This window comes from Notamacropus eugenii, chromosome 1 (genome assembly GCF_028372415.1).
Source record: "Notamacropus eugenii isolate mMacEug1 chromosome 1, mMacEug1.pri_v2, whole genome shotgun sequence".
Lineage (NCBI taxonomy): Eukaryota > Metazoa > Chordata > Mammalia > Diprotodontia > Macropodidae > Notamacropus > Notamacropus eugenii.
The window spans coordinates 15,100,034-15,127,985 of NC_092872.1; the positions used below are offsets into that span (position 1 = coordinate 15,100,034).

At 38.6% G+C, this 27,952-nt stretch overlaps 1 pseudogene; it reads left to right on the top strand.

Annotated features, from left to right (window-relative positions):
* Positions 1 to 19,875: 19,875 nt before the first annotated feature.
* Positions 19,876 to 20,448, top strand: LOC140498490 (large ribosomal subunit protein eL8 pseudogene; annotated as a pseudogene).
* Positions 20,449 to 27,952: the final 7,504 nt, after the last annotated feature.

A 27,952-nucleotide genomic window follows, 5' to 3' on the forward strand; every position in this document is an offset into this window, starting at 1 on the left:
TTAAGTTCAGATGGTCAGGTCGGGGCAGGGCCGCCTCTCAGGCACAGTTCCCTCAGGGGGTTTATGCACAGACCTTCCACAATGGATCCAGGCTCCTGCCTGCTTGGGGAGCCCCTGTCTGCAGCCGCCTCTCAGCTTCTATCTCCCGGGGGGGCCCGAGCCATGGGGGCACCCCACTCCCCTCTCGACCCGCCAAAGAGACTCTCTCACCGACCCTCGTCACCTGTGGGTGGGGGGGCTTGTGCCACCGCTGGAGATCCCGTCCCTAAAGCCTGCTCAGATCTGTACCTCTCAGAGCCGTGGCTGCCGCAAGTCTGGGCTGGGCTCCGTGTCTGCAGCACGACGGACCTTTTGCGAGAGGTTTGCAGGTCCCTCTGTGGGTGGAGGGACCCTCGTGGCCGCAGGATATCTCGTCCCCGTAGCCCGTTCGGATCTTTTCCTCACGGTGTCACGGCCACTGCAGGGCTGCACTCAGCTCCCAGTCCCGGCGCCCAGTCCACAGCGTGAAGGACCCCCCGCGAGAGGTTTGCAAGTCTCTCCGGAACAGAAATCTCCCTCGCTCCAATATTCCGTGGCGTCTGGGTGCAGAATTCACCGTGGGTTGGTCCCCTCTAGCCATTCTGTGGGTTGTGGGTTCAGAGCTATGTGTATGTGCGTCTTTCTACTCCGCCATCTTGGCTCCGCCCCTCAAAATCATTTTTGAGCTCTTCCATGACCTGAGCCCATTGCATATATTTTTCGAGGCTTTGGATACAGCAGCCTTAACCTTGCTGTCTTCCTCTGGTTGTGTGCTTTGCTCTTCCTCATCTGAAAGGATAGAAGAAAATACCTTTTCATCAAGAAAGTACCCTTCTATAGTCTTATTTTTTTTCCCCTTTTGGGAATTTTCTCAGTCAACTCTTTGACTTTTGAGTCCTTTGTCAAGTGGAGGGTGTACTACCCTGGGCTTCAGAGCTTTTGTGTAGCTATTCTCTGAGATATCTCCAGGGACCTGTAAGTTCTTATTTCCTCCAAGGTGGCACAATCAAGGGAGAATAGTTTACTCCTCTCCTGGCCTGTGCCCTGGTCTGTGAGCAACCAAAGCACTATTTTCTACCCTTAAACTGCAAGTAGGATTCCCTCTCCACAGCTGCCACCAGCTCCTCTAGGACAGCCTCCTCCTCACCCTATGGCTGCCATTCATAACTGAGACCCAGATCAGCAGTTCAATTCTCCCTGGTTCTTTAGGCCAGGGACACTGCTGCCACAGTGGCTGCTGCTGTCCTGCGGCTAGGGTTGGGGCAGGACTGTGCTCTCCTCCCACCCAGGTGAAAGAGCTTTCTTACTGACTTTTGAAGCTGTCTTTGGCATTTGTGATTGAGAAGTCTGAAAACCATAGCAGCCACTCATGATTAGGTACTCGGAAGCCTGCTCCAGTCCTATCTGTGCTGCTTGGCCCATGCTGGGCTATGTACTAAGTCTGGTGTGATAGACATTTCTTGTCAGCCTTCCAGGCTGTCCTGGGCTGGAAATCTGTTTCAGTCTGTCATTTTATGGCCTCTGCTGCTCTAGAATTTGCTTAGAGTCATTTTTACAGGTATTTTAAGGGTTATGGGGGAGAGCTAGAGCAGGTCTGACCTTCTTCTAGTTGTATGTTTTAATCTTCTTTGTCACCAAAGTAAGATTATATAGTCTGGGCTTTTTTTTAGCTGTCTGCTCATTACCCAGCCAAATACTTGACTTTCTAACTCTTTGTCAAGGTAGGACTCTTCTTCCAGTGGTGGTGGGGTGGGGGTACCATCCCAGGTTTCAGAGGTTTTGTATCAGCCACTCAGTGCCCCACCATCCTGTGCCCAGAGTTCTGGAAGGAGCCTCTGCTGCTGCTATTGTTGTAGCCACCACCTCCCTCACCTTGGGGCTGAACCCCAGCCTGACCACCTGCTCCACTTTCACCCAGGTCCCACAGAGTTTTCTCACTGTCTTTCTATGTTTCATCTTTGTGGGTTGAGAAGTCTGGAAACTGCCACAGCTGCTGGTGATTCAGTCCCCTGAGGCCTGCTCCAGGCCCATCTGTTCTGTTGCAGCCCACACTGGACTGTGTTCCACTCCCAGTTTGGTGTGATATACCCTTCTTGTCAACCTTTCAGGATGTCTTGGCCTAGAGATTTATTTCACCCTATCATTTTGTGGGTTCTGTAGCTCTAGAATTTGTTTACAATCATTTTTTCTCAAGTATTTGAAGGGGCTTGAGGGGAGAGCTCAAGCAAGTCCCTGCTTTTACTCCACCATCTTGGCTCCATTGCTAAGTGCTATTTTTGTAAAAAGAAGCAAAAGATAATTTCTGCTCTCAAGGAGTTTACAATCTAAGCTCTATTTGTATCCCCAGTACTTAGCACAGTTCTCAATGCAGAAAAGATGCTAAATGAATTTTTTCATTCATTCATTATTAAGACCCCAAAATAGTCTAGAACATTGAGCTAAACCTAATGAGATATAATTTGACAGGGATAAATGTGAAAACTTAAACTAGGGTAAAAGAACACAAGAATTACAAGAAGAGAGAAACAAATCTAGACAGCAGTTCATCTGAATGCTTAAGGATTGCTTGGAAGATTTTCATACATAAGGTTAATATATGAGTTAGCAGTGTGCTATGGTAACTAAGAAAATGCAATCTTAGTGTAGGGTAAGAGAGGCATAATATTCAAGATTCAGGCAGTAGTTCTCCTCTAGTCAGTTTGTAATCTGGAGTATTGTGTTCAGTTTAATTGTGACATTTTAGGAAGGATATTGATAAGTTTGAAGGCATTCAGAGGATGGCACCAGCATAATTGAAGAGCCTCAGTATTATGCTATATACCGACAGGTTGAAGGAACTTGGGCTGTTTAACCTGGATAAGAGAAAATATGAGGGCACATAATATCTTTCTTTAAGTACTGAAGGACCACTATGTGGGGGAGGGATTTGACTTGATTTGCTTAGTCTCAGGACAAAACTAGTTGCAATGTGTGCAAGTAAAAAAGCCAATTGTGGTTTGATGTAAGGAAAGATTTCCTAACAATTGCAGCCATTGCCAAATGGAATGGATGTCCTCAAGAGAAATAGGTATTCCCTCATTAGAAACATTCAAGCATCTGCTGCCTGACTAATTGCTAGATATGTGATGGAAGGGATTTTTGTTTAGATGCAGGTTAACTTAATGGCCTTTGAGATTCTGTGAATAACCTGGTTGCACACAAGAAAGAAAAAACCAATCTGAATGCCAACTATGTTTCTCTTGTTTGTCTGTATATAGACACATTCTTTGCTTATGTCTGGATTTGTTAGACTGGACTGATGTATTTAGAGATGGAATAGCCAAAATGTCTCAGGGTATGCATGTAACTTAAATAATAATATAGTTCCAGGTCTAGAAATGCTAAAAACATGGCAGAATTTAAGCTGGATTATTCTTTGCTCCAATTCCACCCTTTGTTGCTCACTTTCCCCTTTGAAGTCCAAGAACAAAGGCATCGCCCACAACGGAGATTTGAGATTCAGTGCTGGAAATCAAAACAGCTGATGCCTGTTGGAATTCTAAGTATCAACTTTACCTGTTAATAGGAAACTGAAGTCAAGAGAGAGTGAACATCTCCCAACAACTCCCAGAGGAATATATTAAGATTTTGTGCGTGCTCAAGTCCTTGCATCTGTATTCTGGATATTCAGTGTAGCCTTATTTATTTGTTAAACAGTGTCAGGAAGCCAATCCTTAGAGTTTATAGCTAATACTAAGGGGATGGTGCAATAATCTGAAGCAGAAAATGTGGAAGTTTGCTGGAATTGGTCCTTGGGATCAGGGATGTCCTGTCTGTACCACCAAGTTGAAAGGATTTGATTTAAATCACAGTGAGGCTTTGGACCCACTTTGATCTCAAGGTAAGAGAAAAATCAATGAAGAGTGCAGCAGCAATTCAATGTTAATTTTGAAACTGAGATACAATCTAGATAACGTGAGGTGGCTCAGGGGGGAGATTAACACATTCTTTAAAAAAACGCATCTCCGGATATTGGGATTTTGGATGGACTGAGCTGTCAGACTGACAGATCTGCTGGATATCTCTTTCAATGTGAAAGCAGTATAGTACTGCAGCCCTAGAACTGCCTGGCTCTGGCCTCAGCTCATATCCCACCTTGTACTGGTGATTCTTAATTATTGCTTCCACCAAGTGCTATTTTTCACTCAGACCTCATTGTGAGGGATCATATGTGGCAATATTTTCACTATTGGCTCCCATGAATGCATTAATTGAAAAATTTTATTAAGTGCTTTCTATGTGCAAACCACTGGGCCAAATGCCAGATGATACGAATACAAAAAGTAAGCTAGTCTGTACTCAATGAGCTCACATTCCTATGGGGAGATAACACATCTGGAAAGTTTCAGCTGTAAGTCAGACGGAAAGGTCCCACTCTACATAGGATGTGAGGATGAAGCAGATGATAATGACTCTTTCTTAAGGTCATTTACATTGATAAAATTCTATCAGTTTCCAATGTTGAACCACTTAACAGTGTTGAGGACTTTGTAGGCAAGAACTTTCTTTTGTGTGTCCTTAATAAATGTGATTGTGCTACCTTTAAGAGCAATTACCAGACTGCATCTCTATAGGGTTTGCATCCCAGGGTGATGGCAGTTCTTGAGATCAGGGTTCAAGGATATCTCCATAAGAGTCAGAGGGGTGATAGTGATCACGATGATGGTGGTGGTAGTTTGACTTGCCTGGCATATGATGCCTCCTGTCTCTCCCTCAGGGTTCCTTGTTGCTTCAACGAGCCTATGAATGATAATTGGTTGGCAGTTGGTGGGTATGGTTGACCCTTTTCCCACAGGAGCTACCTCCCTAAAGATTCTTCTTCCTGCTTCTCTGTCATCTTAGATCCACTCCCTATAAATCTGTCCTTCAATACATATGGTATTCATTGTGAATTCTTGCAGGAAGCTACAGCACACTTATGAAAAAAGAATGTCTTTAAATTGTCTTTGTGTGTGAGGCTAGTAAAAGACTGGAAGGAAAGTTTGTTTGGCAGTTATGGTGAAGAAAGAACAGAGGGTCAGGAAGCAAGACAGGGGACTCTAACATCTCAGCCTGTTTCTGTGATACAGGCAGGATTCTGGCATTTTAAGGAAAATGCTGATTATTTGACTGTATGACTCCACAATCTTCCCCATCCCTTTCAAATTCCTGTGTGTTTTATCTGCATAGCTAACAAAGCAGAGTACCTGATATTTACAACCTGCAAAGTTATTTTTCTGCCTTGGGGTATTTTTATCCATGAGGGGAAAAGATGACTATTCCTGTAAATCTCTAACATTACACACATCAGAGAGCTAAACGAAAAGATTTTTTTCCTCTTGAGGCCAATGCAAATAACTCTAGGTCCTCATAGCTCTTGTTTAAAGCCCTCTCATAAAGCGAGTATCAAAAATAAGCTCCTAAAATGGATTATTTAGCACTGGGTAAAATTGTATTTGGGTACATACATACATATACATACATACATATATAAAACATAATATGTCTCTACACACAAATATGCACACAGGGATATACTACATACAGCTATATAGTGTACACACATTGTGAATAATTTGAAGAGAAGTTCAATGGAAATGCATAGGCAAATAGCAAAATATATTTAAAAAATGAATGGTCAAAAGGAAGGTGTCTATCAAGTCATTTCTTGGAAGGGGCAAATCTCAGGTACTTGAGCAAAAATCTCCTTATTCCTTTTCCCTTTTGGATAAGCTTATTTAAAAAATGCCAGTGATAACACAGTCAATCCTCAACTTTTGCAGGGTTAATGTTCCTAGAAAATGGTACAAAAGTAAAAAAAAACCCAAATGTTGGTACATTTAACCTATGAGAAATAGGGGGTTAAATTCCTTCAATCACCAAAATAAACCTCATCTTTCACTAAGGATTTCTGAAAATATACTTTTGTATATGTAATTCTTTATAACAGCACATTAATTCTGATAGTATGCACTTTCCCCAACACAGTAACCATTAAATAACCCATGAAATGCAGTACAAGAAATAAAATTGGTAACATGCAAAATGTTTTTTGTTATTAATTCCCTAAAATTCTGTGACCTTTTGTGCTAACATCTCAATAAAGACCCCTGACTTCCGACAATATTCACTTTTCATAACACATGAAATCTGTAGTACCATAATACTGTTCAGGAAATAAATTTCTTAAAATGAAAACATTTTTAAAATTGGAATTTTTCCTTCCACTGTGTCAGATGGCAGTATGAAGCCATTGTATTGTATGTTCTATAGCTGTGAACCTCTCAATTTTGGCCTTCCTCTAAAAACGAAGGGAGAGGTTGCTGAGACTTTAGTCGCTGCTGTTGGAAGAATCTAAGATTGGTGAAGTCTCAATATCACCTCTGACCCTCTGTCCTTTATGGCTAGTAGATGGTACTGGAGATCAGGAAGGATCCACTAGTTTGAAACAATCTGTCAGCAACGTCTACTTCTGTGTCATCTGAGATCCTCATGAGTCTCTCTGCTGACAGAAGTTGCAGACATACTCGCATGAAGTTTGTCTGGTGCCTTTACTTTCTCAGTGAACCTCATAGGTGACTTTGCACACATGAGCTTAAGCCTAAAGGACTTGCTCTGTATTTGGGGGGCATAATTGCATCATAAGACTTGAGCTTTAAAGGTGAATAATGAAAATATGTAACAAATGGACGAGGACTTCTTTACAATGGTAGATTAAACAAGCCCAGCGAAGCACCTAGCAGACTCCCAGTTGCTCCACCAACTGCACAGATGGTTTATGGGAGATAAGATGTTGGCTGGACCAGTGTGACCTCCTTGAAGATGGGTGCCATGTTAATCATTTTTCCATCTTCCATCTTTCCATCTAACACGACTTATCAGCAGTATATAAAAGAAAGTATAAAGGCTCAATAAATATTTGTTGAAGTAGTAATAATTCTTGACTTCTATGTGGTACTTTAGAACTTAGGCTTTCATACATACGTATATATGTGTGTACATGTGTATATGTACGCACACATATACATACACATACAACGCTGAAGGGCAGTTTTGAGACAACAAGAGTTTAACTTCTTATACTTAACTCCAGCCAGAGGTAAATTCATTCGCTCATGAACCCTAATGCCCGCAGTTTGTCTGGTCCTCCAAAGTGTATCTTGGAAATTCTCACTCCCTGTTTAGTTTCCTTTGCTCTCTTATTTATCTTAGTTGGTTTTGAGGCTTTTACTGGTGTGTGTGCGTGTGTGTGTGTGTGTGAAGGCTTGAGGTACTTTTGACAGTACTACAAAAGGTTGAACCAAAGAATCTTGGAGAAACTGAGACAACCAGTCCTAATCCCTGGCTCGCTATAATACCGTTGTACAAATTCATATTTTTTTCACCATCTCCACTAGCTCCTTCCCAAGTACTTAAAGATGCTATGAGCCTCACCCCAAATCTTATCCTAAAAAGCCTTTCCTTAAACCTTGAAGCCATCCAACTATAATAGCATTTACTTGGCTACAAACTCAGACTTATCTGAGCAAGACGTGCTCCTCTCCATCAAGCAGCTGGAACTGCCCTGATTCTGGAGCTGCTACCGAGTTTTGCAAGGAGTGAATCAGATGGAGCTAGCACTCCCAGCAAGAACTTGAGATGTAACAACCTAGCAAGCTGTGAGCCTCACAAGACTATCACGGACTCTCTCCTCCTGCTCTAACCTGAAGACCACAGTGTCTGAGGTTCTCTGCCAATACTGCTGGTTATATCACTTCCTTATCCTTTGCTTTTCCATTTTGAAGATGTCCGTCCTGCCCCCAGTTGGGGGAAGGTTGTTGGCAGGGTCAGTCTATCTTGGAAGTGTCAGTGCTGGCCTTGTGGTAGGAGCATAACTTCCCGAATTTTAGAGTGGCTTTCCCAGTTTGGGAGATAGATATTGCTCTAATTCCCATCCTTTATTCCCCTTCCTTCCTTCTCTGTATTCCCTTGGGGTTTTTCAGTAAATACCAGATAAAAAAGTCTATTGTTCCAACATTGAAGGACTCATGTGATTTATGTGCAAATTTTCTTTAATGCCAGTAACAGCCTCTAAACATGTATATATATATATATATACATACATACATATATATGTGTATATATATACACACATACATATAAGATATATGTATATACATATATACAAATACAAAAATATATTTATATATAAATGTATGTTTATATATTTAATTTTTCTCATATTTATTTTTCTATTAGATTTATTAATTTTGAAAAGGCATGTTAAAGTCATCTTTAATTGCTTGCTTACTTTCAAAATCTTCTTGCATTTAAGGTAGCTTTCCTTTATTTAAACACTACATCATTCAGTGCATATATATTTAATATTAATATTGCTTCATTTTTAGAGAGATGCCTGAGGCTGTGACACAAACTCAGACTCACCCCCTTTACACTTTCTATATTTTTCATTCTCTGTGCTATCTTTAAGCATAATCATGCATTCTCTTGACTGTTTTTTCCTCCCACTGTTTTCTTATCTAAAATCAGGATTATACTACTGGCTTCTTTTTGTTGTTATCATGCCTAAAACATACTTTATTTTGGTCCTTTGTTTTTTATTATTTATATTTTAAGTACGTTTCTAGTATAAAACAAATTTTTGGATTGTGTTTTCTAATCTAATCTGAGGCGTTATTGTGTAGCGCGTAGAATGTTGGACCTGAAATCATGAAGACCTTGGTTTGAATCCTGCTTCAGACATTTATTACCTGTGTGACTGGTAAGTAACAACTTTCAGGAGACACCGTTTCCTTATCTTCACAGGAGCATGTATTTCATTGGATTGTGAGTATCCAGTGGGTAAGGAAGTGAAAAGAATAAGCATTTATATAATACCTACTCTGTGGCAGAGATTAAAGTAATGTCACAGAGACAGTCATTGGACTTGAAGTCAGTCTTCCTGACTCTAGACCCATCATTCCATCCACTGTACCACCTGGCTCCCTCTAGTCAATTAATTAATGTATGTGAAGCACTTCCCACACCACAAAACACTGTAGAATCAAGCCATTGTGGCCCTTTAGCCCATTTCTGGATAAAAATAGATCTCAGAAGTTGAAGGGGGGAGGAGCCAAGATGGTGGAGCAGAAAGATACACATATGCTGGCTCCGAGCCCACAGCCCACAAAGTCAGTTCTTCTGTAAAGAAGAACTCCCAACAAAATCTGGAGCAGCAGAAGCCACAGAACAATGGAGTGGAGGAGATTTCTGCTCCAGAGAGACCTGAAAAACCAACACAAAAGGTCGCACCCCAGACCAGGGTAGAGCACAGCCCTGCCTTGGCCCCACGGCACTGAGGGGAGCAGATCCGCCTCCACCCACAGGAGCCAAAGGTCAGTGAGAGGGTCCGAGAGGGGAGCAGGGTGTCTCCATAACTCAGGCCCCCTTGGGAGGCAACAGCAGAGGTGGCAGCAGACAAGGGCTCCCAAAGCAGGCAGGAGCTCGGATCCATGGTTGAAGGTCTCCACATAAACCCCCTGAGGGAACTGAGCCCAGTGTGGTGGCCTGACCCCCACCGGAGCAGCTGAACTTAACCCCACACTGAATAACAACCCCACCCCCGCCAAAAGCCTTGAGGCTGGGGAGCAGCATTTGAGTCTCAGACCCCAAGCACTGGCTAGGCAGATCTGGAGGTGAGGTAGGTGTGGAAAGGAAACTCAGAAGTCAAGTCACTGGCTGGGAAAATGCCCAGAAAAGGGAAAAAAAATAAGGCTATAGAAGGTTACTTTCTTGGTGAACAGATATTTCCTCCCATCCTTTTTGATGAGGAAGAACAATGCTTACCATCAGGGAAAGACACAGAAGTCAAAGCTTCTGTATCCCAGACATCCAAAATAAATATTCCATGGGCTCAGGCCATGGAAGAGCTCAAAAAGGATTTTGAAAATCAAGTAAGAGAGGTGGAGGAAAAACTGGGAAGAGATATGAGAGAGATGCAAGAAAAGCATGAAAAGCAGGTCAACACCCTGCTAAAGAAGATCCAAAAAAATGCCGAAGAAAATAACGCCTTGAAAAATAGGCTAACTCAACTGGCAAAAGAGGTTCAAAAAGCCAATGAGGAGAAGAATGCTTTCAAAAGCAGAATTAGCCAAATGGGAAAGGAGGTTCAAAAGCTCACTGAAGAAAGAGTTCTTTCAAAATTAGAATGGAACAGATGGAGGCTAATGACTTTATGAGAAATCAAGAAATCACAAAACAAAACCAAAAGAATGAAAAAATGGAAGATAATGTGAAATACCTCATTGGAAAAACAACTGACCTGGAAAATAGATCCAGGAGGGACAATTTAAAAATTATGGGACTGCCTGAGAGCCATGATCAAAAAAAGAGCCTAGGCATCATCTTTCATGAAATTATCAAGGAAAACTGCCCTGAGATTCTAGAATCAGAGGGCAAAATAAGTATTCAAGGAATCCACAGATCACCACCTGAAAGAGATCCAAAAAGAGAAATTCCTAGGAACATTGTGGTCAAATTCCAGAGTTCCCTGGTCAAGGAGAAAATATTACAAACAGCTAGAAAGAAACAATTCAAGTACTGTGGAAATACAATCAGGATAACACAAGATCTAGCAGCTTCTATATTAAGGGATCGAAGGGCATGCAATATGATATTCCAGAAGTCAAAGGAACAAGGACTAAAACAAAGAATCACCTACCCAGCAAAACTGAGTATAATACTTCAGGGGAAAAATTGGTCTTTCAATGAAATAGAGGACTTCCAAGCATTCTTGATGAAAAGACCAGAGCTGAAAAGAAAATTTGACTTTCAAACACAAGAATGAAGAGAAGCATGAAAAGGTAAACAGCAAAGAGAAGTCATAAGCGACTTACTAAAGTTGAACTGTTTACATTCCCACATGGAAAGACAATATTTGTAATTCTTGAAACTTTTCACTATCTGGGTAGTGGGTGGGATTACACACACACACACACACACACACACACACACACACACATGCACACACACACAGAGAAAGCACAGAGTGAATTGAATAATATGGGATCATATCTTAAAAAAATGAAATTAAGTGATGAGAGAGAAATATATTGGGAGGAGAAAGGGAGAAATGGAATGGGGCAAATTATCTCTCATAAAAGAGGCAAGCAAAAGACTTTTTAGTGGAGGGAAAAAGAGGGGAGGTGAGAGAAAAATATGAAGTTTACTCTCATTACATTCCACTAAAGGAAGGAATAAAATGCACATTCATTTTGGTATGAAAACCTATCTTACAATACAGGAAAGTGGGGGAGAAGTGGATAAGCAGGGTGGGGGGGGGATGATGGAAGGTAGGGCAATGGGAGGAGGGAGCAATTTGAAGTCAACACTCTTGGGGAGGGACAAGGTCAAAAGAGAGAATAGAAAAAAAGGGGGGCAGGATAGGATGGAGGGAAATATAGGTAGTCTTACACAACACGACTATTATGGAAGTCATTTGCAAAACTACACAGATATGGCCTATATTGAATTGCTTGACTTCCCAATAAGGATGGGTGGGGAGGGAGGGATGAAGGAAAGTTTTATCTCAAAGTTTTAGGAACAACTGTCGAATACTGTTCTTGCCACTGGGAAATAAGAAATGCAGGTAATGGAGTATAGAAAGTGATCTGGCCCTACTGGACAAAAGAAAAGATGGGGACAAGGGAAGGGAGGGATGATAGAAGAGAGGGCAGATTGGTGATAGGGGCAATTAGAATGCTCGGTGTTTTGGGGTGGGGAGAGGGGACAAATGAGGAGAAGATTTGGAACTCCAAATTTTGTGAAAATGAATGTTAAAAGTTAAATAAATAAATTTTAAAAAAAAGAATTTGAAGGGATCTCAAAGATCATTTACTCCAATGCCTTCATCATTTAGATGAAGGAACCAAAGCTTAATTAGGGCATGTGACTTTCCGATGGTTATCCACATAATAAGGGACAGAAGCAAGGCTTCCACTCAAGGTTCTGTGATGTCAAACATACCTTTTTTTCCTACTGAAACTCTATGCCTTACATAACTGTCAAATTTTTCTTTATGTCTCTCAACATTTACTATTAAAAATAAAACACTATACCTTGATATCCTTGGAAATATTCAATACCATTTTCCTTCCCAGATATGTCTCCCTCTTTTTTAGTGCCCAGTCTAAGCCTACAAATCCCATGATTCCATTCTATCTCTGTCTTTACCTCCCTCTGTTTCTGAGTTTTCTTTGTCTCTGTCTCCTCTCTACCTGTCTTCTCTTATCACTCAGGGTCCTCCTTCTATCACCTCCTTTACTCCATCTCTTTATTTGAATAGACCATTCTCATTTGATGACTTTTTCTTATAAACATTCTTTTAATGACCTTCATGTAAGGTAAGATTCTTAAAAGACAATAACCTTTTCCTCTACTTTACCCAGTCCTGATAGGAGTATGGATACACATTCCACCATCTCTATTAGTTTTACATTTTTACTCACCTAATTTTTAGTACTTTTTTCTCAGAAGTGTTAATTTATGAAAGAGGAAGCATGACACAAAGAATACAGGCTTACATCTGGAGTTGGAGGACTCAGTGAATACACTTACAGAATCTCTGGCATGTTTCAATTTTTCACAGCTAGACTTCTGTCTAGTGAAAATGATGGCTGCCTTACACACACACACACACACACACACACACACACACACGAATTCACCTGCCTAATGACAGACAGATCTTATCTTCTAAACTACTTCTATTATAAATTCTCCAGTTCAGACACAGTTTTCTATCAGCGTCTCTTCAGATGGATGGACTCCTTTCGTTCCATCTCACTAGGCAGTCCCAACGTCATTTGAAAAGGATTCCTAGTGGTATGATTGCAAAACCCAGGGGCAAATTTGTTTCTCTCACTCTGTGCTGAAACAGTTGCTTATTTTTAGGCAAAATGCATGCACATAAATGTGTATGTGCACACATATGCGCGCACACAGAGGATCCTTCCACAGTAAGTGTAATCTGCTTCAGTTGTTTGATATACTAGAAAATGGGAAGACTTTGAAAAAACAGAGACTTAGGAAACACAAATAAGAAAGTCAAGGATTTGGCTACCAAGAAAAATTAGAATGTTCCCTTTATTGAATACTATGTAGATTAAATTTGGTGCTCCAGGTGATGTGGAAAATGAAATAGAATTGGAATGTGGAGAAAGCACGCATATGTAACTGTGTATCTGTAGCAAAGAGATGAAAAACTTTAATAATGACATCTAGAATCATAAATAGGTAGGATCACACTGGAGTTTTCTCCAGGGGGAAATAGATAGAATACTGGTCCCCCAATCTCAGATCCTTCTTTTTCTTCCCCCTTTCCCAATACTGTCCTCATCCCTTGAAGTATTTCTATTTACTGCCTTGTAGGCACCCTCCCATACACTCAGAGGTACACAAACACAAACTTCCTTTCCTCCTCCTTAGCAGTGGCCCATTATCCATCAGCTCTTCCAGGCCTCGACTTCTTCCCCCTGACAGTCATACCCAAGGTGAGCCTCTTTCTGCCACCACCATCCTCTACCCCAGGTACAAAAATTGCTAGTTGCAACTCCGTTACCATCACTGGGATGGTATAAGCATCCATAAAGTAGTAGAGAATATCTCCTCTGTTCTTTTGGATATGCCATCACAGAAAGAAGCTGAGTCCTCCACAAATGTCATTTAAATAATGTACGATTTCTGCAACAAAAACTAAGTCGAGACATGTGTACACTTTATCAATTGCTTATCAAATGAATCCTTTCATCATAAAATTGGAGAATTCATTTACTTGAATAATGCCCTCATAGAGGCCAATTTTCTTATTTGTCTCTGCATAGGGCTATTTGTATATGGAAGTATTAAAAAGAAGAAAAATCATTTCCCCCCTTTTCTTCATCCTTTCTTCACACCTATACTCTCACTGTCCCCTTTTATTTTAGGCTTATATTTTGTCTCCAACAATGAGATGTCTCTGGTATGTCTGGGGTTCTATTAAAATTTAATAATGCTTTCCAGCCATTCTCAAAGACTTTTTTCCAACTTTCTGTATCATACCACCTTCACATAAGAGACTGTAGCTGAGAATTCCATTATGAATCCTTTTATGGGCAATTCATTCTTTTCTTTCCAGTGCCTCAGTATGATTCTTTTTGCAATCATTAGATGGCAGGTGATCCAATTCAGCATTTCCTCTGGAATGCCTTTAATGTCCAAAACATCTGATAAAATACACATGGGACTCCAAGCTTTCACTTCCCTTGGGTACATGTTCAATTATGGGTGGTAGAGTGCTTAGACTCTCCTGTGCCCCTAGAATTGTATAATCATCTGCAATAGCTTCAGAGTTCCAGCTGCTTCTGTCATCACTCAAACTAAGGAGACTCAGGTGAGCTAGGGAGCAACGTAATTCACATGGGGTTTTAACTGTGTTTGTTTAGGATTGCAGATAGTCATTGTTAACACCTCTCACAAAGATTTTGTTTTTATTCTTATTGATTTATTTGTATTTTATTTTCCCAAAAAGAATAACAAAAGTTCAACCAGCCAGATTTGTTCCTTCTCCCAACACAACAGGGGCCAATCAGATAAAGAATAAATTAAAATCTCATAATTTATCTTACAATTTAAGTTGGATTCAATGGATTTAGGAAAATGAGACCTTCCAAAAACTGCTCTCCTCTCTTCTACACTTGTCATAAACTTCAGTTTGCCAATACCTTTAGATTCCATGCTAACCATTCTTAGGGATTGGTTCTTAATCTTAGTCTAGTAAGAAATATAGAAAAGCTTCCAAGCTGAAGCCAAGAGTAGTCTACATAAAAATGTCTCTTTTTTACATTTAATTTTTTTATTCTTAACTTTAAAATATCAAAAAACCTCTCCCCTACCCAAAACGAACACTTCCATATACAAAGTACCACGGAAAAAGAGAATTGTATGTGAAATTGTATGTCTATTACATGTAGCTTGCTTTTATTTTTAAGTATAGAAAAAAATCAACACTTTACTTTTAAAACTTTTCTGCTTGTCTATTTCCTTCTGAACTTCTATTCTCTTATGCTTATCTTTTAAAAATGTTCCTCTTTTCTGTTCTTTTCAACTCTGTTTTTCGCTCCCTTTGCCCCCGTCCCAATTCTCTACAAGTTAAAAAAAGAAAAAAAATAACTTCAAGAAATGTACATAGCAAAGCAAAACAAATACACACATATATCATGTCCAAAAATTTATGTGATATTCTACACCTCAGCTCCATCATCTCTCATTCAGGAGGAGACATTTAATCACTATTCTTTTTGGATTTGTGTCTGATCTTGCATTGAAAGGAGTTCCTAAGTCTTTCAAAGTTGTTATTTTTACGATGTTATTATTGTATAAACTGTGCTTGTGGTTCTTCTTACTTCACTTTGTATCAGTTCATACCAGTCTACCCTGGCTTTTCTGAAATCAGAACTTTCTTAATTTCTCATGGCATAAAAATATCCCTTATGTTCCTCTAGCATAATTTTTCCAGTCATTTACAAATTAGATGTCCCTCTTTGTTTCCAATTTTGACTTCAATAGAAAGAAGGGCTATAAATATTCATATACATATGAGTCCTCCTCTGCTTTCTTTGATCTCTTTGTGGTAGAAGCAGAGTAGTATCACTGGGTCAATGAGTAAGTAGAGTTTAATGACTGAACCATTTTATTTTGTAGCTCTATCAATAGTGTTCCAGTGTGACTATCTTATCAATTATAGTTTTTTCTTTTTGTCATCTTTGCCAATATGGTAGGTGTAAGGTAGAACCTGAGTTCTCTTAATTTGCAGTTTAAAAATTATTAATAATTTGGACCATTAATTCCTGAGGCTAAGAATAGCTTGGATCTCTTACTTTAAGAGTTGTCTAATTATTTCCTTCAAGGGCTTTCTTACTACCGATGTCTTCTCTTGGTGGTCCAACTCCTTGCCTTCATTCTGACCTCTTTGCTACATATACCTCCTACTTTCTATTCTCTTGTCTAGATTCCTGGCACTTGGGAGTTACTGAGATTTATCTTTTATTTCTCATTAGTGTAATAGATATCAGAAAAGCCTTTTGAATAGCTTTAAGTAAAAAAAAATATTGTGGATCAGTCGATATGATCAATCAATAAAATTTAATTAAATGCCTACTATGTGCCAGATACTGAGGAGATAAAAACAGTTAGTCTTTGGGGATAAAAAGATGAAAATGAAATAATTTCTACTTTTGTGGAGATTATATTCTCTTGGGAAAATCAACTTTTATACACATACACATATATATATGTAGATAAATAGAGATAAATGGATAGACAGACAGACAGACAGACAGATAGATAGATAGATAGATAGACAGATAGATAGACAGGGATGGTTTTGTGATTTCAGATGTAGGGAACCCTACATCATGATAAGGAAATTCCTTTTATCAATGCAGGTCAGCATCATTTTTGAAATTCAGTCTTAAACACTTAGCACAGTGTCTAACACAAAATACCCAGCACTTAATAAATGTTGATTGATTGATTGGTTGGTTGGGTTACTTAGACCATTGAGAAGCCAAGTGATTTCTTAGGGCAAAACAGTCTGTATATGTCAGAGGTAGGACCTGAATCCAGATCACCTGGACCCCCAGATTAATTCTCTAATCACTGTACCTTGCTCTGTCTGTCTCTATCCCTCTCTCTCTCCATCTCTGTCTTTCTGACTCTGTTTTTGTCTCTCTATCTCATACACACAAGTTTACACTGAATAAATGATGGAAGGCACTAGCATTTGGGAGAATTAGGGAAGATTTTGTATAGAAGAGAGTGCTTGAACTCAACCTTGAAGGAAATAAAGGATTCTGTGAGAGAGCTGAGGAGGAAGAGCATTAGGGATGACTGCAAAGACACACAGATGGAAGGTGGCATGTTGGGTTTGAGTAAGAACATGAAGACCAGTTTGACTGGGTCACAATGTGTGGGTATGGGAGGACCCAAAGGAAGCTGGATTGATTGGGAGTGAATCTAGGAATGAGTTTGAAGATGAGATGAGGAATCTACTTAGCAGTGGAAAAGAGACTAACATATTGGTGATCAAGTTTGGAAAATCAATAAGGCATCTAACAATGTAAGGTTAGGCAGACCTCGTGACTTTCACAGAATATTTAGCCCACTATCTGTGGCTATATGCTTGGTCTTTGGAATCTTGCTTAGCCTTTTCAAGATATTAGGTCAGGTTAATGTGTGTCAAGGACAAATGATCACTCTCAAAGGTTAGTGGGAGGTATTCATGAGTGACATAGTGAATAGGGGGGTATATATGAGTGCCGAAACAGATTACCATAGAAGGGTCCACGTATGCTGGAGGAATATGTTTTAGGATAACGGGAAAGAGAGAATAGTGGAATGTGGAGGTGGGAGAACACAGGTGAATTGGACACTAGAGATAGCCCAAGGTGCTTCCACTGCTTTTGGCAGAAGCATCAGGATAAGTAGTGCAAGGACTGATAGAGAGATGACATAGCGTAATGGATAAAGAATCATCTTCAGAGTCAGGAGGTATCCAAGTTCAAATTCTGTCTCTGATACATACTGGCTATATGAACTTCAGTAGGTCACTTCATGTCTCAGTGCCCCAGGTTGTAAGACCCAGAGCAGGTGCTGATCTTTTTTAACAGAGAAGTTTATTCACAGAACTTTACTTAGACCAGTGGTGTCAAAATAAAATAGAAGCAGACCCTATGGGCTGCATATTGACTTAGAAAACCACAAATTAACATTATCTGTATTGTATTTTATTTTTATTTGTTGTATTAGATATTTCCCAATTACATTTCAATGCGGTCTAGGCCCACAAGGAAAATATAATGAACTTCATGATACCTATAGCTGCATGTTGTTTGATACCTTTGGTCTAAAGCAATGAAATCACAGGTCCTTATCAAAATCTTTCCTAAAACGTGTTGTCTAGATTTGAACACAGCCACAGGGCAAAGTACAAGGGAAATATCGTTTGATTCTTGACACTGAGATTCAGCTAGTGACATGTGCTATATTTGGAGCTGGGAGTAATCTGTGTTGAAACGTTGCCTCCAATATTTGCTACTTACATGTCTATGGGCAAGTCACTTAAACTTTCTGACTTTCAGTGTCCTTTTCTGTAAAATGGGAATAATAATCCCTGTAATAGTCAACTCAAAATGTTATGGTAGAGTACAAATGAATTAACATATGCAATATGTTTTGTAATCCTTAAAATACCATATGAATGGCAACTATTATCGTGATGATAGTTAAATCATTATAAGATTGTTTTAACTTTTGGGGGACTGGTATACCACAACATTAATATTGAAGTTGTCCACAAAAGCTCATGGGTCTTTCTCATATAAACTATTGTCCAACGATGTTATTGTCATCCTATGGGAGTTGGTTTTTTCAAACCAAATTCAGGACTTTCTATTTATTTCTGTTACATTCCCTCTTATTAGATTCAATTCAATATATAATCTATCAAGATCTTTTTGAATTCTGATTCTGCCATAACCATTCTTCCCTGCTTTATTTTTCCCAAAACTTTGAAAAGAATGCTACAGATGAATATATTCCAATCAGTCGTAAAAAGCGATGGCCAGAATGGTACCAGGCACAGATGTCCCTCGTCTTTTACCCTAAACCTCCTTCCATACTTTGGTTCTGGTCATTTGGCTAGTTGCAAATTCACCTGATTTTATTATTTACTATTGTTACCATCATTTAGTCATGTTTTCCCCAGACTTTTCAGAAGAAAGGACCTCTTTTATATTAAAATTTATGAGCCTCTATATCATGTTATCAGTTGATTGAGAAAATAAAAATAAAAACTAATATTAATATACAGCTTTAAAGTTTGCAAAGCACTTATATGTATTATCTCATTTAATCCTTATGACAAACTGATAAAGTAGGTGCTATTATCTCCCCCATTTTGCATGTGAGAAAACTGAGGCTGAAAGGGGTTCTGACTTATCCACTGGCCCCACTGCTATTAACTTCTGAAGTTTCATCTCCTATGCTCTATCCACTAAAGCCCCTAGCTACTTCAAAAAAACATCAAATATGAATCCAGTAATTCTTTTAAGTGAGCCCATATTTATTAATCATAATAGCCTCTATATATATATATTTGAAAGAGTAATATATGTGTATGATTCTTTCAGTTGATAGAAGGCGTGTTTGCTTATTTATGGATTTACAGATACTTTGCAACAATTCTACAGTTCCTCACAGATAAACAATCCCAAAATAGGTGAGGAAACTTCCACTTTTTCCACATGAATATCTTGGGACCGTCTGTCAAATGCCTTGATGAAATTAAGACACTGTACGTCTGTAGGAATTCCTTGATCTAGCATCCTAGTAATTCTATTATTATGAAATGAGATTAGTTTGTCATGACTTGTTTTTGATGAGCATGAATGAGTCTAAGAGATAGAGAATGGACCTATGATTTCATTAATACTCAGAGGGAAGTCCCAGATGAGGAAACTCCTACCAATACTAACTGGCACTTTATCTGCAGATTGATCTTAGAGACTTGCTTAGAGTACTGACAAGCTAAATTAAGCCTAAGGTCACACAATTACTCTGGGTCAGAGCTAGGACTTGAATCCAGATTTTCTAGACTTTGAGGCCACCTTTCTATTCACTCTACCCAGCTGGTTCTGATGTCTCAAAGTAATTGTAATTTCCCTTTCTATGTGCTTCTAATCCATCTCTTTAATAATATTGTTAAATTTTGCAATAGCTGAGGAGTAATGCATATTACCCACAAGTCTCTTCTCTTCCTTTCTCGTTCAGCGGGCCAAGATGCCAAAAGGGAATAAAGCCAAGGGGAAGAAGGTGGATGTCATAAAGAAGCAGGAGGCCAAGAAAGCGCTCAATCCTTTGTTTGAGAAGCTGCCCAAGAACTTTGGCACTGGTCAGGACATTCAGCCCAAAAGAGACTTTACTCAATTTCTCAAATGACCTTGGTACATCAGACTGCAGTATCAAAGGTTTGTTCTTTATAAGTGTTTGGAAGTCCCACCAGAAATTAATGAGTTCACCTAGACTTTGGATCATCATACAGCTACTCAACTGCTTAAACTGGCTTCCAAGTATAGACCAGAGACAAAGCAAGATAAGAAGCAAAGGCTGCTGGCTCCTGCTGAAAGGCTGCAGCAAAAGGCTGTAGGCAAAGGAGACACGCTCACTAAGAGACCATCAATCCTCAGAGCAGGTGTTAACACTGTTAACATGCTGGTAGAAAACAAGAAAGCACAGTTAATAGTGATTGCACATGATGTGGAACCCACTGAGCTAGTAGTCTTCCTACCTGCCTTGTGCTGGAAAATGGGGGTTCCTTACTGCATTATCTTATTTTAATTTATTTATTTAAGTTTTCAACATTCATTTTCACAAAATCTTGAGTTCCAAATTTTCTCCCCATTTCTCTCCTCCCGTACCCCAAAATGCCAAGCATTCTAATTACCCCTATCACCAATCTGCCCTTCCTTCTAACATCTCTCCCTTCCTTTATCCCCATCTGTCTCTTTTGTCCTTCAGGGCAAGATAAATTTCTATACCCCATTACCTGTATTTCTTATTCCTAGTTGTATGCAAGAACAATACTCAACAATTGTGCCTAAAACTTTGAGTTCCAACTTCTCTTCCTCCCTCCCTCCCCACCCATCCTCATTGGGAAGTCAAGCAATTCAATATAGGTCATATCTGTGTAGTTTTGCAAATGACTTCCATAATAGTTGTGTTGTATAAGACTAACTATATTTCCCTCCATCCTATCCTGCCCCCCTTTTCTTCTATTGTCTCTTTTGACCTTGTCCCTCTCCAAGAGTGTTGACTTCAAATTGCTCCCTCCTCCCATTGCCCTACCTTCCATCATCCCCCCCCACCCTGCTTATCCACTTCTCCCTTACTTTCCTGTTTTGTAAGACAGGTTTTCTTACCAAAATGAGTGTGCATTTTTTTCCTTCCTTGAGTTGAATGTGATGAGAGTAAGCTTCATGTTTTCTCTCTCACCTCCCCCCATTTTCCCTCCATTGAAAAGTCTTTTACTTGCCTCTTTTATGAGAGATAATTTGCCCCATTCCATTTCTCCCTTTCTCCTCCCAATATATTCCTCTCTCACCCCTTAATTTCATTTTTTTGGATATGATCCCATCTTATTCAACTCACCCTGTGCTGTGTGTGTGTGTGTGTATGTGTGTGTAATCCCACCAACTACCTAGATACTAAAAAAAGTTTCAAGAGTTACAAATATTATCTTTCCATGTAGGAATGTAAACAGTTCAACTTTAGTAAGTCCCTTATGATTTCTCTTTGCTGTTTACCTTTTCATGCTTCTCTTCATTCTTGTGTTTGAAAGTCAAATTTTCTTTTCAGCTTTGGTCTTTTCATCAAGAATGCTTGAAAGTCCTCGATTTCATTGAAAGACCATTTTTCCCCCTGAAGTATTATATTCAGTTTTGCTGGGTAGGTGATTCTTGGTTTTAGTCCTAGTTCCTTTGACTTCTGGAATATCCTATTCCATGCCCTTCTATCCCCTAATGTAGAAGCTGCTAGATCTTGTGCTATCCTGATTGTATTTCCACAATACTCAAATTGCTTCTTTCTAGTTGCTTGCAATATTTTCTCCTTGACCTGGGAAGTCTGGAATTTGGCTACACAATGTTCCTAGGAGTTTCTCTTTTTGGATCTCTTTCAGGAGGTGATTGATGGATTCTTTCAATATTTATTTTGTCCCCCAGTTATAGAATATCAGGGCAGTTTTCCTTGATAATTTCATGAAAGATGATATGTAGGCTCTTTTTTTGATCATGGCTTTCAGGCAATCCCATAATTTTTAAATTGTCTCTCCTGGATCTATTTTCCAGGTCAGTTGTTTTTCCAATGAAATATTTCATATTATCTTCCATTTTTTTCAATCTTTTGGTTTTGTTTTGTGATTTCTTGGCTTCTCATAAAGTCATTAGCCTCCATCAGTTCCATTCTAATTTTGAAAGAACTATTTTCTTCAGTGAGCTTTTGAACCTCCTTTTCCATTTGGCTAATCCTGCTTTTTAAAGCATTCTTCTCCTCATTGGCTTTTTGAACCTCTTTTTTCCAATTGAGTTGGTCTGTTTTTAAAGATGTTATTTCCCCCCATTTTGGGGGCATTTTCCCAATCAGTTACTTGACTTTTTGGTCCTTTGTCAAGAGTAGGGTATACTCTGAGGGTCTGTAAGATCTCAGTGTCTCCAAGATGGTACAATCAAGCATGTACACTGGTCTGGAAGAAAGCAGAAATTTTTGTGCCCAGAATCTGAGCAATAGAGTTTCTTCTTCACAACCACCTACTCTTGACAAAGGACCCAAAAGTCAAGTAACTCATTGGGAATATGCCCCCCCCCCCAAAAAAAGGAAAAAAATAAGACTATAGAAGGTTACTTTCTTGGTGAACAGATATCTTCTCCCATCCTTTTGGATGAGGAAGAACAAAGCTTACCATTAGGGAAAGACATAAAAGTTAAGACTTCTGTATCCCAAACATCCAAAATAAATATCCAATGGTCTCAGGCCATGGAAGGGCTCAAAAAGGATTTTGAAAATCAAGTAAGAGAGGTGGAGGAAAAATTGGAAAAAAATGAGAGAGATGCAAGAAAATCATGAAAAGCTTGCTAAAGGAGACCCCAAAAAATGCTGAAGAAAATATCATTTGCTCTATCTTTGGAGCAGAGAGAGATCTAGTATTTAAAGTTACTCACTACGGTTATATATTTTCTCCGAGACAAATTTGTTGTATGTTTTATGAACCTATCGTCTATTTTTTCCTTCTGGCTGGGTAGTCTATAGTTCTTCCTCTATTATATCACCTCTGCTTCTCCTTCCATCCATCTTCCTCTAAATGTTCTCTACCATTACTTACATAATAACATCAAGTTTATTGGCAATTTCTCTTTTCTGAAATTACTTCATGTTTTGTTTTTGTATTTATGAACTTAATAGTCTGTTTTATTTTACTGAATATACATCATTTTCTTTGTTTTTATCTTTTTTCTTTAAATTTCTGTAACATAGTGTAAAGAAAAAGATGATTACACATGAAACTCCAAATGTATTATGTACAACTTATTATTCTTTTAAAAGATATGATAAAATTATCATGTAAATTTCATGTAATCATTTAAAAAGAGGATAGATTCAGAGATGGCTACCTTTAGACACAAATAAGAATATATATGTAAAATTATTCTCTATATATTTCTATTTACCAGTTCTTTCTCTGAATACAGATAGTATCTTTCTTCATATGACATTTGCAGTTAATTTGGGTATTTATAATAGTCAAAATCACTACAGCTCAGCAGCATTCCAGCACAGTCATATATCACAACTTGTTCAACCATTCCCCAACTGATGGGCACCTCTGCAATTTCCAGCTCTTTGCCACCACAGAGAGAGCTGCTATAAATATTTCAGAACACATGGGTTCTTTTCCTTTTCCCTAAAAATCTTTATAGATAGACCTAGAAGTGGTATTGCATAATTCCAGATTGCTCGCCAAAATGGTTGAATCATTTCACAGTTCCAGCAACAACGAATTAGTGTCCTAATTTTTCCACACTGCTTTGTATATTGCAGGTGCTTAATAAATGTTGGTTGAATTTGTTTTTATTATTCCCTCCTCTGGTTTATGGAATGCTTTACATGAATATTAACTTCCTGTATTTTCTGACCCTTTTTTATGTGGTCCTTTTGAATACCTTTATACCCTTGCAGCATTGTTGATGATCAGTCACAACCCACTAAACATAAGGCATACCTATAAAGATGAATTTGCTTCTTTGTCTTAAGTTCCTTTAGTTTAAACCATTTATTTTTCATTCCCTCTTTTCCTCTTTAGATTCTTTTTCTTATTCTTCCTATGGAAGAGTATTTTCCTATGGATGCAGGTCTTCCATCATGCTCTATTCCAGCAGAGTAGAGTTGCCTGGAAGTAGGCATCTCATAGAACTGAGGATTAACAGGGCAGGAAATGCAAAATGTCAAAGAGAGCAATGGATTTATGGGTGATGGAGAGAACAATATTTAAATGGTTGAATATTGGGTGAAAACTGCAATGGCAGTAAGGGAAAGAAAATAAACTAGAAATACTGGGCTGAGAGGATAGAGAGAGATTGGGGGGACTGGAGATGTCAAAGTGATGAAGACAATGAGAAGGTTTAGGAATGAGGAGGTAGAAGACATGGAAGGAGAATGGCCAGGAAAGAAAATGTCAGAGTTCAAAATTTCTGCTCTCGGTATATAACCTCTCTTCTCACTTTAATCGAGGATATTTTCCAAATAAAGAATTCTTTGAGTCTTCCTGTGTGTGATTCTACTATTCATTTTTTCTGCCTTCCGTGTTCTCAATAGACTTGACTTTGCATTCTTTTCTGATTTTAAGGGCAGTTTTGCCTGAACGGGGATTGGACCTCAAGAGTATGAAATCAGTGAATTCATAGTTTTAATGTCCTACCGGGTCTCCATTAAATAATCCCTTGCCTGAATAGCTTTAGAGACCTATTTCAATGAATCTATAAGGTGCGTGTGCATTCATCCTTCATTGCCGAAGACCATTCCATCAGAGAAATAATGACATGACTTGCACTTGATATTGTTTTGAGGGAGAGAGGGCTGTGCAGGTCACCACCCTCACATCTCCTCCAGAGCCATCTGAATCCAGTGACCAGATATTCATCAGGATGACTGCAGATGACCCAGGATGAGGCAATTGGGGTTAAGTGACTTGCCCAAAGTCACACAGCTAGTGAGTGTCAAGTGTCTGAGGTAAGATTTGAGCTCAGGTCCGTCTGACTTCTGCACTGGTGCTCTATCCATTGCACCACCTAGCTGCCCCCAATGACTCTATACTATAGGATCCAATATTACTGGTGAGAAGGGAATAAGTTGCTCACTTTCATATGCAAAAGCATTAACTCTTTCTAGGCACTAAGGTATTATTTGGTACACTTGATAAAGTAACTTAGAAAGTAGAAACTAAAATAAATACATCAACCATTTGCATTTACATGAAGAGTTGCACTATTCTGGAAGACCTTAATAAAACAATAATATTTGGCATCTGTAATGTACATGCTGCCAAGGAGAAAGAGCTCATTGGTTAATGCCCAGAACCTCTCTGGGAGGAGGGGTTTTGTTACCTATGATTTACAAAGGAAAAAGATGAGATACAAAAATATCATCTCTCCCCCACCATCACTTTGGGAAAAAAATTTCACTGTCTTGAGATAATGAACAGTTTCCATGTTTCACTCAATTCAATATTCTACATCAAATTTTGGTGTCCAGTTCTATTGGAGGGGTATTGCCACACAGAAAGGGGACCAATGTGGGAATGGAGAGGAATCTTTACAACCAAACTGAAATTTGGAAATGTTGAGCCTCAGATAAGTCTACCTATTGGAATTTAAAGTCCCAACAACTATATATTTTTAAATTACTTCAGAGTCTACTGGAAGAAAATAAGGAAGGAAGGAAGGAAGGAAGGAAGGAAGGAAGGAAGGAAGGAAGGAAGGAAGGAAGGGAAAAAGAAAGAAAGAAAGAAAAAGAAGGAAGAAAGAAGAGGAAGAAGGGAGGGAGAGATCTGTATCAGGGAAATGCTGAAGATTCTTCATAGTAGAAAGAAATAACAGTGTGTATGTCCAAGTCATCTGCCTTAGAACTCTGCTGTTTCACTGAATACATAATGTATCTGTTTTCTAGCACATGGAATGGCAATGTAAAATTGTAAAACGGGTACTGAATTAGGAGTGTGGAGACCAGAGGCTAAGTTCTGTTCACCATTTACTTACTATAGATGTGGGCAAGTAGCATATTCTTTGCTTCTCCATTTTTTAACCTATAAAATTATAGGGTTTAAATAGAAGATCTGAAGACCTTCAGCTCAAGGGACCTCTGGCCTCTAAGATATACTTGTATAAGGAATGAATGGCTCCCATTTTATTAGACTATTAGAGATTTTTATGCTAATCTATTACCTATTTCGCATTCTGCTCCATTTGAACTCAGGTACCACAGCTCATTGCATAGCTGTTAATTTTTTTTCTTAAATTAAGTATGGTGAAAATTTCCAAAGGAGCCAGATTTCTGAATTAGATCTTTCCCCTTTACATTCAAATTCTATAGACTCATAATCAGATGAAGGCTCATTGGTGCAAACAGAGGTAGATCACCCCTTGATTATTATTAGTTAATAATCCTAAAATTATTAGGACTCATCATTATATAAGCATCTTCATTGTCCATATATTTCTTTTCTTGACTATAACTCCTAAACATAAATGATTGCACAGGGGCAGAAAATGGAAATGTAGGGAAAAGATTTTTAAAATTTTTAGTTGTATAAAACTCTGAAATGTTTGTTTACTTCATACTGCATTTTAATTTAATACTCAGAACATCACTGAGTATTTTTCCCTAAAAATTTAGGCATTTCAATTAAACTTGCAAGGTTTTTAAACAATGATTATTTAAAAGCTGAAAATAATATCAATTATTAGACAGAATGATACTTTCCATTAATTATTTTTTAAATTTTATTTATTTTCAGTGTTCTACAATCACTACCATATAACTTAGATTTTTTTCCCTTCCTTCCCCTCCTTCCCCCTTCCCTTCCCTCTCCCTCCCTGAGACGGCATACAATTTTATATAGGTTCTATACATACATTCCTATTAAATACATTTTCACCATAATCATGTTGCATAGAAGAATTAAAATGAATGGGAGAAATCATGTAACAAACCAAAACATAATACAAAAGATAATGATCTGCTACAATCTGCAATTGAATTCTTTCCATTAATTATTGAAGATAAATGCAGTTCAATGAAAGATCAAAGAACTAAATACTGAAATGGATCTGTGATTTCACTGATTTTGAAATTCCCAAGAAGTTCTGGGTCATGTTATCAATAAGATGGATAACCAGAAATTTTGTCTGAGCCTTGAAACCTCTCAAACCTTTCCCAAATAAAATTGATGTATAAAAAGCAAATTGTAGTTGTCTCCACAGTCTAAGGCAGCAAGAACTCTAGTGAGGTAACAGCCTTATGAATGAACCACAGAGGAGAATCCCTAATCCCAAAGGAGTTCATTCAGCACCTCCTCCTCCCCCAGACCCCATACTCTGAATGAGCTACACAATGTAATCCACAGGTTACACAGGATCCTTTCAGCAGTCTATGGGTGGGTGATGTGTTTCTTCATGATTAGTTAGACTGGTCTTCAGAGAATAGGATCAGTTTGTTCCTGGGGTCATATTTGAAGTCTTTCCAGTTTGGTAGAACCTTCTAGAGTTTGGATTATATTAACATAGCCTTCAAGAACCCAGGGTCACTTCTACATTATGATAGACTTTTGGGGACAACTTCTATATGTTTCTAGGTCTATGTCTATATCTACTTCTAAGCCTATATGCTATTTATAAAATATTTATATTATCAATATAAAATTCTATATGAATTTTTCCGAAGAAGAAATGTAAGCTATCAATAGTTACCTGAATAGATGCTTAAAATTATTAATAATCACACAAAAGCAAATTAAAACAACCCTGATGATCATACCTCTAAAGTTAGAAAAGATAGTAAAATATGGAAAACTTTATTGGGGCGGGGTTATGGCAAGAAAGGCATGCATGGTAACTCATTGCTGGTTAATCTTGTAGTTGGTTCACTTTCTGAACATAATTTGGAATTATGCAAAAGAAGTTACTAAATTACTCATCCCATCTGACCCTCATATTCTACTATGAATGTATACAGCAAGGAAGTTATTGATAGCAAGGAGAGATTAAAAACAAAAGCAGTCACAGCAGCATTATTT